Here is a 17,572-nt window from a genome sequence, read left to right as displayed (position 1 = left end):
AATAAAATATCAGAGTTTCTGTCCGGTATCCTAGCAACTGTTGGGGTCTGGTCCGGGAACATAATAGAGGTGGCAGAACCTATCCATTAATTGTTTCAACCAATAGTGTTCCTCTGCTGCATCCTACTGCTCTCTCTTAAATGTAGTGCAACTGAAAACGGATCTTTAAAAACATCAAAAGGCTGGTTCGACCAAGAGTGGAGGAGGGTATGCCAGAAACAGCACCTAACATAAGTAAAAATGAGGTGTCAACCTGGTAAAGGTACAACACAGGACTACTTGCATGCCAAACAGCATAAACAACAAGTGATAGACAAATCTAAGCGATTTCACAACCAATGGATCAGGTCTGAGCTCCACAGTCCTGTCACACCAAGTAGTGAATGATGGTGGACAACTAAACAACTTACTGGAGAAGGAGGCTTCACAAATATCACCATCCTCAATGATGGGGGAGCCCAGCACATCAGTGCAAAAAATAAGGCTGAAGTATTTAGAACCAACTTCAGCCAGAAGTGCCGAGTGGATGATCTGTCTTGGCCTCCTCCTGAGGTCCCAGGCATCACAGATGACAGTCTTCAGACATTTTGATTCACTCCACATTATATCAAGAAATGGCTGAAGGCACTGGATACAGCAAAGGTTATGGACCAGACAATATTCTGGCAACAGTACTGAAGACTTGAGATCCAGAATTTGCCACACCCCTGGCCTAGTTGTTCCAGTACAGTTACAACATGGGCATCTACCCAGTAATGTGGAAAATTGCCTAGATATGCCCTTTTACACAAGAAATAGACCACACAAGTGCCAAGCAATGACCATCTGCAACGAGAATCATACCATCGCTCCATGAAAGTCAACTATAATGAATGTTGTCATTCACTGACAACATCCTGGGAGTTACCATTGATCTAAAACTGAATTGGACTAGCCATATAAATACTGTGCCTACCAGAAGTGGTCAAAGGCTGGAAATCCTACAGCAAGTACCTAATTTCCTGACCCCCCCAGCACCTGTCCACCATTTACAAAGTAGTCAGGAATGTGATGGAACACTCTCCACTTGCCTGGTTGAATGCAGCTCCAACAACACAAGAAGCTTGACATCAGCCAGGACAAAGCAGCCTGTTTGATTGGCAACCTATCGACAAACATAGAGTCCCTCCACCACTGACTTAGTGGCAGCAGTGTGTAGCATCTACAAAATGCACTGCAGGAACCCATCAAAGCACCTTCCAAACTCACAAATACTACCATCTAGAAGGGGAAGGTCAGCAGCCACTCATGAACACCACCACCAGCAAGTTCCCCCTCCCCCCCCCAACCAAGCCACTTACTTTCCTTACTTGGGAAATATATTGCAGCTCCATCAGTGTCAAAATCTTGCAACTCCCTCTCTGACAGCACTGTGGGTGTACCTACACCACATGGACTGCAGCAGTTCAAGGCAGCAGCTCACCACCACCTTCTCAAAACTAGGGATGGGCAATAAATGCTGGCCTAGCCAGCGGTGCTCGCATCCCATGAATGATGCTGTCAACTATTAAATAACCAAATCATTTTGGTGAAAAATTTAATTTCCTTCCTTAATTTACTACATTACCGTTCCTACCAAATTCCTCCCTCAGATGTGGGACCTTTGTATGCTTCTACAGATTTGATTGAGTAACCATCTACCTATGCGTAGAGAAGGTTCCATTGCAAGTTTACTCTTGGGGTCTTTTACCACCTCCAACACTATGCATGCAGAAAGATTACATGTCATCAAAAATGTAGTAATGGAAGTTTCTTGCAAACTCACTCATCCAAAAGTAACCAAAATATTTAAAATGCCACGACAAGATATAAAGAATGGTTCAACACTGCACTTTAATCATTTGCTTTTGTCCCATTCAACGTTGCAAACAAAATACATGGAAGGCTTTTAATGTAGAAATCAAACAGCGAAGCACGCTGCATTTTTTTTAAAAAAGCAGGCAGGTTGGTAAATATCATGCTAGATGTCTTTAGTGCATGTATCAAAAAAAGTGACAACATTAGCTATCGAACTTGTACGAATGAAAACACGCTGGTTCAGCTTTACCTATGTCAAGGAGCACCGGTAAATAACATCTGGAATACAGAACTTGAAACTTCCATCTCCAGCCATTCTTCCATTAACTGGATTTAATCATGTGCAATAAAGCTACTGTTTTGTACCACGTTACAATAATAAGCAATTGCTATATTCCTCCAGTACGAAGTCTTACAACACCAGGTTAAAGTCCAACAGGTTTGTTTCGATGTCACTAGCTTTCGGAGCGCCACATCATATATTCCTCCAGGTTTAATGCAATACTTAAAATAGCAATTGCTGTCTCTTAAGGCAGCACAACATATTGAAATTAATATTTTGGTTCCTTTTTACAACTAGACCTATAATTTAGCATTACTTCCACACAGTGGAAGCTTTTAAATTATAAAACCTATCTAATAAAATGTCAAAAAAGCGACTAAAATGATCAGTTGCGATCTGCAAGCTTCATATCACCCAAGCACTAATTCCCAACTTATTTTGTCTTCCATCCTATTCATTTCAAACTGCCCTGCATGGGTGGTTTTGGCCTTTCATCGCAATTCTTCAGTTAAAAAGCTTTTCACTATTTAAGTGTGAGTGCCAAGATCTAAAGATTATGCTTAGTATTGTGAGAGAGTCACGTTTTTATATAACCTTAAAAAGGTTGGTAACACAAACTTGCTTAAATATAGGAGAAAAATGGAAATTGGCGCCAGATTAGCAGAAAAAGTACTATACGAGTTTTGAAAAAATTCTAAAGGCCTGGTTTATACCCCCCCATATATATATATATATAAACATTTATGCTATGAGTCCAAGATCATTATTAGTAATTATATATTATTGGTGTCCACAATAAAGTTACATTCTGTAGAGCTTTCACAATAATAAGTATTCACCAGGGAGGCAGTGGCTTAGTGGTATAGTAACTGGACTAGTAAACCAGAGACCCAGAGTAATGTCCTGGGAACCCAGGTTCAAATCTCGCCACTGCAGATGGTGAAATTTGAATTCAATAAATAAGTCCAATGATGACCATGAAACCATTGCCGATTGTCGTAAAAAAAAAATCTGGTTCGCTAATGTCCTTTCGGGAAGGAAATCTGCCATCCTTACCCGGGCTGGCCTACATGTGACTCCAGACCCACAGCAATGTGGTTGACTGTTAACTGCCCCCTCAAGGGCAATTAGGAATGGGCGATAAATGCTGGCACAGCCAGAGATGCCCACATCCCACAAACGGATAAAAAAAAATGGCAGCAGAATAAAAAACCTGTTTCAACATATCAACTACAAATGTAAAGTATTCTTGTAATATAGCCAAATTGGCAACAGATAGTGGCTAAGGCTTCATTTTTAATGAAGATCCTCATGTCCATTTTTGATATTTCTGAAATACATTTAATTACCTGTGAAAGTCAGTTTTAAATACATTTGTGACAATTTAATCTGCAAAGGATGAAGATTACTAATCCTGTATTTCTAAAATAAATTCATCTGTAATACACTCCAGAAATCTCATACATAGGTAACAAATTCTCCAATAATGTTTCTGCAATTCAAATTTTTGTTAAATTTAAAGTTGCATCTTGCTTCAGGAACTAAAAGACATTATATCAGCAAAATGGTTTGACTGATAGCTCTACAGTGCGTTTTAACTACCAACCCCAACATAAAATTTATGTTGCATGCAAACATATTATGCCACGTTTCAATATTTCTACTTAAAGAATTCCTATTTTTATTTACTTTGAGCTTTTGCACAAATAACTTCAACCTTTTGCAAAACTCTGCTTATGTGTTCTTTCCTTCTTCAACAAACAAAGGAGATTGTCATCGACTTCCGAGAGCGTAGAGGAGAACATGCCCCTGTCTACATCAATGGGAACAAAGTAAAAAGGGTTGAGAGCTTCAAGTTTTTAAGGTGTCCAGATCACCAACAACCTGTCCTGGTCCCCCATGCCGACACTATAGTTAAGAAAGCCCACCAACGACTCTACTTTCTCAGAAGACTAAGGAAATTTGGCATGTCAGCTACGAATCTCGCCAACTTTTACAGATACACAATTGAAAGCATTCTTTTTGGTTGTATCACAGTTTGGTATGGTTCCTGCTCTGCCCAAGACCGCAGGAAAATACAAAAGGTCGTGAATGTAGCCCAATCCATTACGCAAACCAGCCACCCATCCATTGACTCTGTCTACAATTCCCGCTGCCTCGGAAAGGCAACCAGCATAATTAAGGACCCCATGCATCCCGGACATACTCTCTTCCACCTTCTTCCGTCAGGAAAAAGATACAAAAGTTTGAGGTCACGTATCAACCGACTCAAGAACAGCTTCTTCCCTGCTGCCATCAGACTTTTGAATGGACCTACCTCGTATTAAGTTGATTTTTTCTCTACACCCTAGCTATGACTGTAACATTACGTTCTGTAGTTTCTCCTTCCTTCCCCATGTACGGTATGCGTTGTCTGTATAGCATGCAAGAAACAATACTTTTCACTGTATACTAATATATGTGACATAATAAATCAAATCAAATCAACTTGGGCTGCCTTTGTTTGAATATTCTCAGTATTAAAATATTTTTACTTCCAAGGGGCTTTGTGTACCTTTTGGGTCACCAAAACCCATCACAAAAGCAACCAGATTTTGCACTCAGTTTTGACTGACTGAAAAGAGAGAGATCAGTAATTGTTGTTGATAACAGCAGCTACAGACCGAGGTTTAATCTTGTGTCTGTTGTCTGCAGTTAAAAGAAATAAATTGCAGTTGAAAATAAAATAATATTTATTCAAAGCAATATGCCACTTTTTAGAGCTGCATTGAAAAGATGGAGTAAAAATTGATCAGCAGCCTCTTGTAATAATATACCATAAATGCCATTGTTTTATCACACATCTTCCAGTTTGCTCTCATACTAATGTAAGGAAATTGAGTACCAATCTAATGTTTATTTTAATAAATCGTATAAAACACTGTTACATACGACTTCGGGAAAGAAAGCATAGATCGGAGTTTTCTTTTAATAAATTGTATAAAACACTATTATATAGCACTTCAGAAAGCAACAGCATCATTATTACAGAAAAGATCCAGACAAGAAACATCTGTTTCTAGGCAATAGATTATCTTTGGCATAGTTTCAACAGAAAATACTTCCAGATCAGTTATTGCTCCCTTTGGTCCATACTAGTGAGCTTCAACTACATGCTCACAACAGTGTTTCATGCAGGATAAGTGCAATATTCTAGCTCTCCGAGCAATCCATTAATATAAACAGTAATACAAGTGTAAGTAATTCCTGCTAAGGACTTTGAATCACCCAGGGTGCATGATACTTCGTCTGGGAAGATGATGATATCATTGGAAATTAAACATCTTGGCCTGAATCAGAAAGGATAATGTTCTAATGCACTTTACCAGCCAGTTCATGTAAGTATTCAAAAATACGCTTGTAAACTGAAAGAATTTGTCTTTTTAAAATGGTTCTCTATTTAATTACCAGAAACCAAGAAAATCACGCAAATATGCCAAAGGTGTGGACAGAACCTCAATATTTGTTTAAAAATCAGTCATAAAATGGTAAAAAACAGCCATTTTCCTTCCATCGCTCAGCTTTTTTCTTTGCTGTGAACCCTTGTTTTATGGCTCTTTACAGTGAAGCTGCTGGGCGGCACAGTAGCAGTGGTTAGCATTGTTGCTTCACAGCTCCAGGGTCCCAGGTTCGATTCCCGGCTTGGGTCACTGTCTGTGCGGAGTCTGCACGTTCTCCCTGTGTCTGTGTGGGTTTCCTCCGGGAGGTCAAGTTTCCTCCCACAGTCCAAAGACGTGCAAGTCAGGTGGATTGGCCATGCTAAATTGCCCTTAGTGTCCAGTGGGGTTGCTGGGTTACGGGTATGGAGGGAGTCGTGGGCTTAAGTGGACTGCTCTTTCCAAGGGCCGGTGCAGGCTCGATGGGCTGAATGGCCTCTTTCTGCACTTCAAATTCTATGTTCTATGTTCTGATGTTCTTGGAGCAAATAAAGAACCCAATTAATTCTTTAAATATTTCCATTTTATACTTGCCTTGTTGGCAAGTGCTGATTTGCAAGGATTATGAAGTTCTGAAGTGTACCCATCATCCATATTTTTGTCAATTTGAACAATGTGACAGCTTAGCCTCAAGATGGCCTCAATGTGTTCCAATAATGTTACACATTATAGTCCCACAAGGAAGATTGCTCAACTACAATAGAAACAAACCCTTCCTCAGATAACCCAACTGAGAGAAATACATGAATTTGTAGGGAGAGCATTAACAATAGCAATAAAACAGTTCCTTTTTGCGTCCATTTTGTTTAGCTTGCTTCTCTTTTACTTGCTGGTTCTAATAAAAGGGTGCAGAACCAAAACATTAACTTAACGTTGTTCTCTATAGATGCTTATGAATCTACAGTGCAGTTCTAGCATCTTCTGTTTTTATTTCTGATTGAATATTTGTATTTGTTTCATTTGTATTGTGTGAAGCACCAATACTTCTATTTCTCCAAGAACACAAACTTATTTTCAGCAGGCATTCTGCAGCCGATAAGAACATTCAGCCCCTCGTCCTGTTTCGCCATCTAACAAGACCATGATTGATCAATTCATTCCCCTAACTCTACCCTAATCCGCAACCCTGACTCCCTGATAAATCAAAAACCTGTCTAACTCACCTTGAACATATGCTCCCTGAACCTACTATATCCCTTTGCAGACCCTTTGCTTTCCCAACTGTCTTTGTATATCAACAAATTTGGGTACAATGTACAGCATCCTTTCATCCAAGTCATTGGTATAGATTGTAACTAGTTGATGCCCTCGCTCTGGTCCATATGGAACCCCACTAGTCAGTTTGCCAACCTGAAAATGGGAACATTGGACTTGTAGCAGGATGGGCCATTCAGCCTACTACATCATTCAGTAAGATCGTGGCTGAACAAGTTGTGGTCTCAACTCCACTTCCTGCCTGCGCCCCCCCCCCCTGGTAATCCTCAACTCCCTTGGGCGTCAAAAATGTATTTAACTTTGCTTTGAAAATATTCATTGACCCAGCTTCCATTACTTGTGGAAGTGAATTCCATATACTAATGGCCTGCAGAGAAATAATTTCTCATCATCTCCATCTTAAAAGAATTCCTCTATTATTACACTAAATCCCCTAGTTTTGGTCTCCCCCACAAAAGGAGAAAAACCTCCTGGTATCCCAAGTCCCAACAAAATTTTATGTTTCAATTCTTTGAAACTCCAAAGGGTGTCGGCTCAAATGTTAAACCTCGTTTCAGAAGAAAAGCCCTACATCATAGGAATGAGATGAGTGAACCTTCTCGGAACGGTTTCTAATGAAATTATAGCTTTTCTCAAATCAGACCAAAACTGCACTCAGCGACAACCCAGGGAATAACCATCGCAGAAGCAATAGCCTGGCGACCAGTAAAGCATCCTTCCAGAAAGCCTGGCCAGCTGTCCCGATTGGGGTGATGTTTGAGTTTGATCAGTGAGTTAAAGTCTGCTTGACACTTAACGTGTTAAAGTCCGTGTGATGGGTTTTTAATTAAAGGTTGAGTTTTAGTCTGGTGATAATAATTAACTGCATAAGTGTCTGTGTGACATATTTGATCTGAGGGCAACACGGTGGCACGGTAGTTAGCACTGCTGCATCACAGCACTGAGGGCCCATGTTTGATCTCAGCCCCGGGTCACTGTCTGTGTGGAGTTTGCACATTTTCCGTGTCTGCGTGGGTCTCACCTCCACAACCCAAAAGAGATGTGCAAGGTAGGTGGATTGGTCATGCTAACTTGCCCCTTAATTGGGAGAAGAAAAAAATTGGATACTCTCAATTTATTTTTTTTAAAAGGCATTTGATCTGAATAAAGTAAACTTGATTCAAGAATACTTGTGCAAGTAGTTTGTGTGACATGTCCGTTATGACCCTTGCCCAAGAGGGGCAACAATCCCTATAACCCCATATCTTTGGATCATGGGAGGAAACCCATCCAGACATGGAGAGAATGTTCAAATTCCACAGTCACCTAAGGCCAGAATTGAACATGGGTCCCTGGTGCTGTGAGGCAACAGTGCTAACCACTGTGCTGCCCTAACCACTGTGTCACCGTGCCGTTACATCCTCAAAAGAAATCTAATACATTCGTCAAATATGATTGCCCTTATACAAAACCATGTTGACACTGCCTGATTTATACAATGCCCTGCTGCCATTTCCTAATAATGGATTCCAGAATTTTCCCCAATGCCAGATATGAGCCCCTCGCATGAATAAAGATGTCAGTGACTTCCAATTTTGGCCATCTCTTGACATTTATTATACACTGGGGCTGAAGATACACAGCGGGTCAATCAGTATCTTGGGCAAGTGGGGTTGGATGCCAATGGTTTGGCATTGCAGATGAGAGAACAAAGATCTGGTGGGGTTTGGGATGTTGACCAGTCTTTGCCCTCTGCATGTTGACAGGCTGTTGTGTATTTCCTACATTGTCATTTTATTTCAGATTTTCTGATAATCTTGGACTGTTTAGAAAGCCATTCAATGTCTTTTCACTACCTCATTCAGAAGGTCTTCAGACATACTCTGGATTTTCACTTTTACGTAAACCTGTAGATGTGCTATACTTAGATTTCCAGGAAGCATTTTGACAAGGTGCCACATCAAAGGTTACTATGCAAAATAGGAACTCATGGTGTAGTAAGGGGCAACATATTATGGATAGATTTTTAAATTTAAATCTCTTTATTGGCATTTTTCAAACTTATGAACATTTGCCGTTCGTTTTCATTTATTATGCAACGTAGAAAAAAGGCTTTCCCCTACTTTTCTTTACTTTATTTACATTCCTTTGCCACCTAGTTCGGCATATCCTCCCTTTCCCTAACACCACTCCCCCTCCCCGATGTCCTCCCTGGTCGATCCGGGGGGTGCTCCCGTTTCGCCTTGTTTCCCCCCCCCCCCCTTTTTCTTTCTTCCCTCCATCAGCTTTCACCATGTTTTTTTTGTGGGTGGGAGTGTTTCCCCTCCTCTAGTGTTGTCTCACTTTGTCCCTCACAGGCTCTCTGCCTCCTCCTCCTCCTCCTCCCCCCCTCCCCCCCCCTGGGTTGTGCATCCCTGATGTTCCTTCTTGTCCTTATTTCTTTTCCCTTTTTAATCCTCCCCTTTTCCCTTTCTACTGGCTTTTGCTGGCCTCAAACAGGTTTTCAAACAGACCGACAGATTGCCCACATGCAGCAAGGAAGCCCTCCTCCAACCCTCGGATGGCGTATTTAATCTTCTCCAGGTGGAAAAATTCCCAGAAGTCTGCCAGTCAGTCTGCAGCTGTGGGTGGTGCTGCTGGTTGCCAGCCGAGCAGGATTCTCCGGCGTGCGATTAGGGAAACGAAAGCTAGGGCATCGACCCTCTTCCCCATATGTAGCTCTGGCTGCCTCTGATACTCTGAAGATTGCCAAATGTGGCAATGACTTCACCCTCACCCCCACAAGCTTGGAGATCGCCTCGGAGAAGGCTGTCCAGAACCCAGCAAGTTTGAGACATGCCCAGAACATGGGGGTGTGGTTGGCCGGTCCCCTCTGGCACCGTTCAAATTTGTCCTCCACCTCCGCGAAGAACCTGCTCATTCGGGTTCTGGTCAGGTGTGCTCTGTGCACCACTTTGAACTGCATGAGGCTGCGCCTTGCGCAGGAAGAGTTGGGAGTTGGCCCTGCTCAGTGCTTCGCTCCAGAGTCCCCACCCCACTTCTGTCCCCAGTTCGTCCTCCCATTTCCATCTGGTCTCATCCGTGGCGTTCGGGCCCTGCCAGTAGCTGTCCGCATATTTTCCCACAAAGTTCCCCCTTATTACTGTCCGTGTTCATCAGGTCCTCTAATAGTGTGGTCTCCGGCGCACCCTACTGTCGCTTTGCGGAGGAAGTGCTTTATTTGCAGGTATTTCATTTCCTCTCCTTTCAGCAATTCCCATTCCTCCGTCAGTTCGTTCAGTGTCGCTAGTCTGTGCCCTACATAGAAGTCCCCAACTGTCAGCGTTCCCCCATCTTGTCTCCATTTTGTTAAAGTTGCGTCTAGCATGGCTGGCAGGAATCTGTGGTTACCGCAGATGGGGCCATAGGGGACATCTTGATCGGCTCGAAGTGTTGTCTTAATTGGTCCTACATTTTCAGTATGGCCGCTACCACTGGGCTAGATGTGTATTTCATCGAGGGGGATGGGAGTGCTGTCGTGGCTGGGGCCCAGAGGGTCGTTCCCTTGCAGGAGGCCTCCTCCATCCACACCCACTCTGAGTTGGGTTTGTGCACCCATCCCCTCACTCTTTCCGCTGTTGCTGCCCAGTGGTAGTATTGTAAGCCTCCCTTAATTTTCCTCCTTTGCAATGTTGATTTGGGGACTCTTGGATTCTTCCCCCACTCCCCCCCCCCCCCCCCCCCCCCAACACAGACACACAAATGCCATAATTACACTATCCACATTTCGGAACGCGGCCATATGGATGAAAATCGGTAGGGATCTAAACAGGAAGAGGAACCTCGACGGCACGTTCATTTTGATCTCCCTGCCAGGGAGAGTGGGAGTGCGCCCCACCTCTATAGGTCCTTTTTTACTTCCTCCACCAGGCTGGTCAGGTTCCACTTGTGGATCAGTGTCCAGTCCCTGGCTATTTGGATCCTCAGGTATCGGAATCTATTTTGGGCTATTTTAAACGGGAGCCCCTCCAGCTCTGTCCCTCCCCCATTTGGGTTCACTGGGAATGCCTCACTCTTGCCGAGTTTGTGACCCGAGAAGGTTCCAAACTCTTTCAGGATCCGCATGATTGCTTGTAGTTCTTCCTGTGGCTTTGAGATGTACAGGAGCAGGTCATCCGGCATTGAGTGAGACTCTGTGCTCTCTGTCTCCGCTTCAGATGCCTTCCAGCGTTTCACGTCCCGCAAGGCTATCGCCAGGGATTTGATTGCTAGTGCGAACAGGAGCGGGGACAATGGGCATCCCTGCCTTGTGCCTCTTTGTAGCTTGAAGTATTCAGAGCTGGTGGTGTTAGTTTGAACGCTCGCCTCGGGAGCGTTGTACTGAAGTCTCAAACAGGCGGTGAATCCTGCTCCTAGCCCAAACCGTTCCAGTACCTCAAGGAGGTACTTCCATTGGACTCTGTCAAAGGCCTTTTCTGTATCCAGGGAGACAATCACCTCTGGTGTTCTCTCCCCGGGGGTGGGGGATGGGCGCCATTATTATGTTCAACAGCAGCCTAATATTCACAGTGAGTTGCCTATCCTTGACAAAGCCCGTTTGGTCCTCTGCGACCACTTCTGGTACACAGTTCTCCAGCCTTTAGCCAGGAACTTTAAGAGTATATTCGCATCCACATTTAGCAGCGAAATAGGCCGATATGATCCACATTCCGTCGGGTCTTAGTCTTTTTTTGGGGTATCAGTGAAATTGTGGCCTGCGCAAGTGTAGCAAGCAAAGTGCCCCCTGCTAGCGAGTCTGCAAACATGTCCCCCCTTAGGTGTGGGGCCAGGGCCAGTGCAAATTATTTATAGAAGTCCACCGGGAACTTGTCCGGTCCCGGCGCCTTCCCCACCTTTATGGAGCTGATGCCCTTCTTGATTTCTCCCAGATCTATTGGTGTTTTCAGCTCTCCCCCCCGCCCCCGGCCATCTGTTCTCGCCCGCAACTGACATTTCCAGTCCGTCGAGGAACTGCTTCATCCCCGCATTCCCGTCGGGGGGCTCGGAGGTGTACAGCCCTCGGTAGAAAGTCTCAAATGCTTGGTTAACCTCTTTTTGTTCCACTACCAGTCTGCCTCTGCTGTCTTTGACCTGCGCTATTTCCCTTGTGGCTGCCTGCTTTCTCAGCTGATGAGCCAATAGGCAGCCAGCCCTGTCTCTCGTAGAAGGTCCTCAGTGTCTGGCGGAGTTGGTACACTGCATTCCTGGTGGATAGCAGGTTAAAGCTCATTTGCAGCTTTTTCCTTCCCGTCAGCAGCTCTACCGTCGGGGCCTCGGCGTACTTTCTGTCGACCTCCAGGATGGAGTCAATCAGCTATTGCCTAGCCTCCCTCTCTTCCCTATCACTAAGCGCTTTGTAGGCTATAATTTCCTTTCTGATCACAGCCTTCAGTGCCTCCCAGAACGTGGCGGGCGAGAACCTCCCCGTTCCGGTTGTTACTTGCGTATTCGCCTATGGCCTGCGATGTTTTCTGGCAGAAGGCCTTGTCGGCCAGGAGGTCCGTGTACAGCCTCCATGTGGGGCGCTGGGCACGACCCTTCTCCAATCTCAAATGCACGTTGTGTGGAGAGTGATCGGAGATGACTATTGCGGAGTATTCCGCCCCTTTGATTCCTGGAAGCACTGATTTCCCCACTGCAAAGAAGTCGATTCAGGTGTATACTTTGTGCACCTGTGAGAAGAACGAGAATTCCTTTTCTCCTGGGTGTAGGAATCTCCATGGGTCCACCACCCCCATCTGCTCCATAAATGTTGCCATTTTCTTAGCCATGCCTGTTTTTTCCCCCTTCTGCGGTTTGATCGGTTGGGTCTTATGGATAGAAGATTGGTTAGCTAACAGGAAATAGAGTAAGGTCATTTTAGGGTTGGCAAGATGTGACGAGTGGAGCTCCAAAAACACTGAAGTTGGGCAGTCAATAGTATAATTACTCAGGACTTTGAATTGGTTTTAATCCTTCTACCTTTTAAGAGCATAATTGGATGTGGGGACTAAATGTAGTTTTTCCAAGTTTGCAGGTAACACATAACTAGATGGAAATGTGAGTTGTGAGAAGGATGTAAAGAAGCTTCAAGGGGATTTAAAGAGACTCGGTGAATGGACAAAGATTTGGCAGATGGATACAATGTGGTGAAATGTGAAGTTATCCAGTTTGGTAGGAAAAACAGTATTACGGAATATTTCATAATATGGCAAGAGGCTGGGGAGTTTTGAACTTCAAAGGGACTAGAGTATTCTTGTTCACGAGTCACTGAAAACTTATCTGCAGGTACAGCAAGCAATTAAGGCAAATGGTATGGTGGCCTTTATTACAGAGTATACGAGTAAAAGATGACTTACTGCAACATCGATCCTTGGTGAAGCTGCACCTGGAGGATTGGGTTCAGTCTCTTTACCCAAGGAAAGGTATACTTTGCCATAGAGAGGGCAACAAAGATCCACCAAACTAATTCCTGGGATGGAGGGAATGTCTTATAAGGAAAGATTAAATAGATTGGGCCTTTATTCTCAGGAGTTTCGAAGAATGAGAGGTGATCTCCTTCAAATAAAAATTCTTACGGCTAGATACAGGAAGGATGATTCCCCTGTCTGGGTGGTCTAGAACCAGGGAACACAGTCTCAGAATAAGGGGCAGATTTATTAGGGCTGAGATGATGTGGGGTAGAGTTGGGGGGTGAATCTTTGGAATTTTCTACCATAGAGGTCTGGGGAGACTCAATCGTTGCGCAAGTTCAAGTCTGAGGTTGATTGCTTTCTACATATTAAAACATCAAGGGATGCTGAAATAGTGCAGGAAAATGGTGTCGAAGTAGAAGATCAGCCATGATCGAATGGCGGAATGGGCTTGAAGCGCTGAATAGCCTACTCCTACTCATGTTCTTAACTCTTCCTGCTTAACTATTCTGCTAAGTTATTTGGAACCATCCAAATTCTCAAACTTGAATTTACGAGTTTGAGGGTTCCAGATGCAAAGGAATTCTCCCATCAGAAGTCCAAACTTCCCAGCTAATTCCCAAGGAACAACCATCTGGGTCATTATGGATTGCCTTTCTTAAATTAGAATTGGATTTTCAAGCAGATAATAGTCTTAACTCAGCAATGATTAGGTCATGTGCAACCCATGTTTAACTACCAAGTGCAATTTAATTTTCTACACCACAGTAGTATATTTATTCGATTACATATAAATGGACTCTGAAGGCTGATTCTGTGAATGCAATAATGGGACAGAGCCATGCAGACTAGGAAAGTCTTTGTTTCAGATTTTCAAAATGTGCCAGCTAACCCATTCCTCCATGGCGGTAAAATCGGTTGTAGAATTAAGTTTGCAATGAGGAAGTCAACTCCAGATTACTATCTGGTAACTTCTACTGGAAGCTATGATTGTAGATATCAAGAGTAGGACCAAGCTTAGGTACGAAAAACTTTGAACATGTGCATTTCGAGTGGGCATTTGGAGAGAGTACTGATTATCTACCCTAATTATATAGAATTTTTCATGCCACCAAGAAGAACGAAGAGCCACAAAATTTGGAATCATTAAAATCTCTCCAATGAATCTGAACATTACATTAAATTATCCAGCATCACAAATAGAGGATTAATTCACTGAGCTGCAAATCCAATGTTGCTCGTGTAATTGAAAAATCAGAATCTGAAGCATTAATTTCAAAAACGGGAAGAAAAGAGGCCATTTGCCTAATGTGGTACAGTAAGGAACAGAGAATGAAATGTAACATGAAAGGGAAGTATGTTTTTTTAAAAATAATTTTTATTGAGGTTTTCACAAAATATCAACAACAGAATGGAAAAGGAACCCAACAGAATTAAATGTAAAACAGTGAAGCAACCCCCGATGCCCCCCCCCCCCGTACATAAATAATAAATTAATACCCCAAATTAACACAGATCAAACATAGCAAGTATATACACCCCCTCAGATCCCCCAGTGCAAATAACAAAAATAGAATAGAACCACCCCGCCCCCGGGTTGCTGCTGCCATTGACCAATGTCTAGCGTTCTGCCAGGAAGTCCAAGAACGGTTGCCAGCACCTGAAGGACCCTTGCACCGATCCCCTCAAGGCGAATTTCACCCTCTCCAATTTAATAAACACCGCCATATCGTTGATCCAGGATTCCACGCTTGGGGGCCTCGCATCCCTCCACTGAAGAAGAATACTTTGCCGGGCTACCAGAGACGCAAAGGCCAGAATACGGGCCTCTTTCGCCTCCTGCACTCCCGGCTCCTCTGCAACCTCAAATATTGCGAGCCGCCAGCCCGGCTTGACCCTGGATCCTACCACCCCTGACACCGTCCTCGCTACGCCCTTCCAAAATTCCTCCAGCGCTGGGCATGCCCAGAACATATGGGTGTGGTTTGCTGGGCCCCCTGAGCACCTAACACACCTGTCCTCACCCCCCAAAAAACTGGCTCATCCTTGTCCCGGTCATGTGTGCCCTGTGCAGCACCTTAAACTGTATGAGGCTGAGCCTCGTGCACAAAGAGGAAGAGTTCACCCTCCCTAGGGCATCCGCCCACGTCCCCTCTTCTATCTTCTCTCCCAACTCCTCCTCCCACTTACCTTTCACCTCCACCACCGAGGCCTCCTCCTCCTCCTGCGTCACCTGGTAAGTTTCCGAGATCTTCCCCACTCCAACCCCCCGCCCCCTCCCACCCCCCCCCTCCCCCCGAGAGCACCCTGTCCTGTACGGTGCGTGGCAACAGCCGTGGGAATCCCACCACGGGGAATTCCCGCCTGAAAAGGGAAGTATGTTTTTAATAGTCACTTGCTACCAGGACGTTACCACATCTGCAGGAGATGAAGCTTTACAATTTTCAGAATTTTACTCTTGTAGATTTTTTTTGTATTCTATTAAGTAGCATAGTTCAAGCTTCAAGCAGATGACCTTCATCCCGTCTAGCTCACTTAACCACCAGTATTCTCTTGTAGCATTTCCAAGAAACCAGAATTCAGTTTGTTGATAAGTTCCTTTTTTAAGTTCATGAAGGTTTCTTCTCCCACCACATGCACTGCATACCTAACCACACCGCCTGCTTTTAAGTGTGTACACAGCGGCAAAGTTTACTTAGACCCAGCTTATCCAAACCAATCCTAATTTTTCACACTTAACATATGCTGTCTGTGTCTGTCTTCTCTTTTCAAGAAAAACAAGGTTAACTAATCTTTCCTTGTACATCAATCCCTTAATTCTGGAATACCCTTGTAGCCCTTCTCCGTCCCAACTACCAATAACCGAATTGGTACATAAATAAACTGCAAAGCAAAAACTAAAATGCAATAAATACATACAAGATATACAAAATATGTTATTCCTGCAATATATGCAAGGTGTTTCCCATTAAACAAATAGGTAATTTAACTCAGTAAGTCATGGAAATTGTTAATTTTGTTTCCTATTTATACATGCAGAAAAAAATAATGAATTTCCAGATAATAGACTGAAGACATTTTACCTATAATCAAAAAGGCCCATAGGGGGAAGGAATCAATATGGTGATACAAAAATAAAGCCTTCCATTCCTGTTTCCTGGGATACTTGGAAGACCGACTTTAGTATTGAACAAATACAGACATGGAACATTGGACAGCAGGATTCAGAGAAAAAACATACTTTTCCAATAAGTGTGGCGTGGTTAAAATAAGTACTGATCTACAAAAGCAATTTAATTGAGGTCAGCCTATCGGTACTAAATATGGTATCAAAATGTGTACATTATTTTGAAAATGTTTAGCGAAGAAAAAAACTACATGGAATAAAGTTTACATTTATCCAATTTGTAATACTTAAGATGCAAATTAGTTATGCCTCCCTGTTTAAAACAACAAGCAAAGTTGTTGGTTAAAACTTTATTACTTTGTTTCCAAATTCCTCATGTTTCCTTCATTGTTAAAAGCACGGAACTACATTTCTTTTCAAAAGTTTATTTGAGGGAGATTCATTAAATAATGTTATACTCAGCGTCACACAGGCAGATAGATGGCCCCCATCTGGTTGGTATGCATGCAGATTGATTGCAGGGATCAAAATTGTAATTATTCTGCAACTTTCATTCTTTTCTGTAACTCTGAGCCAAGATTTGGTGTTACTATGAGATTTTGTTTAAATGTGGTTAATTTCAGGACTTTTATCAGATTCTCCCTCGAAACACAGGGGATGCCAGTCCTTCCAGAATTTTGATGATTATATGAACAGTTGCTCGTGTTTACTTTCAGATTCACATATATAATTTATAACCATTTGGCATATATGCAAAGTACATGTAAAAAAAATTGAAATCTTGCCATTTAAGTACCATTTGTCATGTGCTTAATATGTTGTAACTGCTTAACTACTCTTTGAACATAGTAACTGCAATAACTTACATGGGACACATCCAGCTGGGGATGATGGTTTCCCTGTGCTCATTGGTGCTGCAAGCTTCCTCGCTATGGGCGGGGAGCCAATTGGCACTGATATAAAAGTTCAGCCCGTATGTGGCTGACACCTTGTGTAGGTAATGTTGCTTGCTGAATAAAAAGTAACATTTGCATGAATTCCTGTGGAAGTTACTGTTGAAATTCTACAGAGATTATTTTGGGCAGGGAGGGATGGGTTCACTATTTTCTATCATTCCAGTAGATTGTTTGACACTATGTTCCTGTGGGTGAGCCTTTGCCTGCTATGTTGTATAGAAGCTAAGTCGCACATTCGGCGGCTCCCGCAAAAACGGACTTTTGGGCTCTTTTCAGGGCCCCCAAAGGCA

At 43.3% G+C, this 17,572-nt stretch overlaps 1 protein-coding gene across 1 annotated transcript in view; it reads right to left on the bottom strand.

The window, feature by feature from the left end:
- The window catches only part of slc15a4 (solute carrier family 15 member 4), a 138,231-nt gene that overhangs the window by 85,834 nt on the left and 34,825 nt on the right, over positions 1–17,572 (bottom strand). The gene's annotated exons all lie outside the window — the stretch shown is intronic.

Source organism: Scyliorhinus torazame, chromosome 1 (assembly GCF_047496885.1).
Source record: "Scyliorhinus torazame isolate Kashiwa2021f chromosome 1, sScyTor2.1, whole genome shotgun sequence".
In the NCBI taxonomy this organism is placed as follows: Eukaryota; Metazoa; Chordata; class Chondrichthyes; order Carcharhiniformes; family Scyliorhinidae; genus Scyliorhinus; species Scyliorhinus torazame.
The sequence above is the reverse complement of the archived record's forward strand: the minus strand, read 5'-3'. Positions and strand labels throughout refer to the sequence as shown.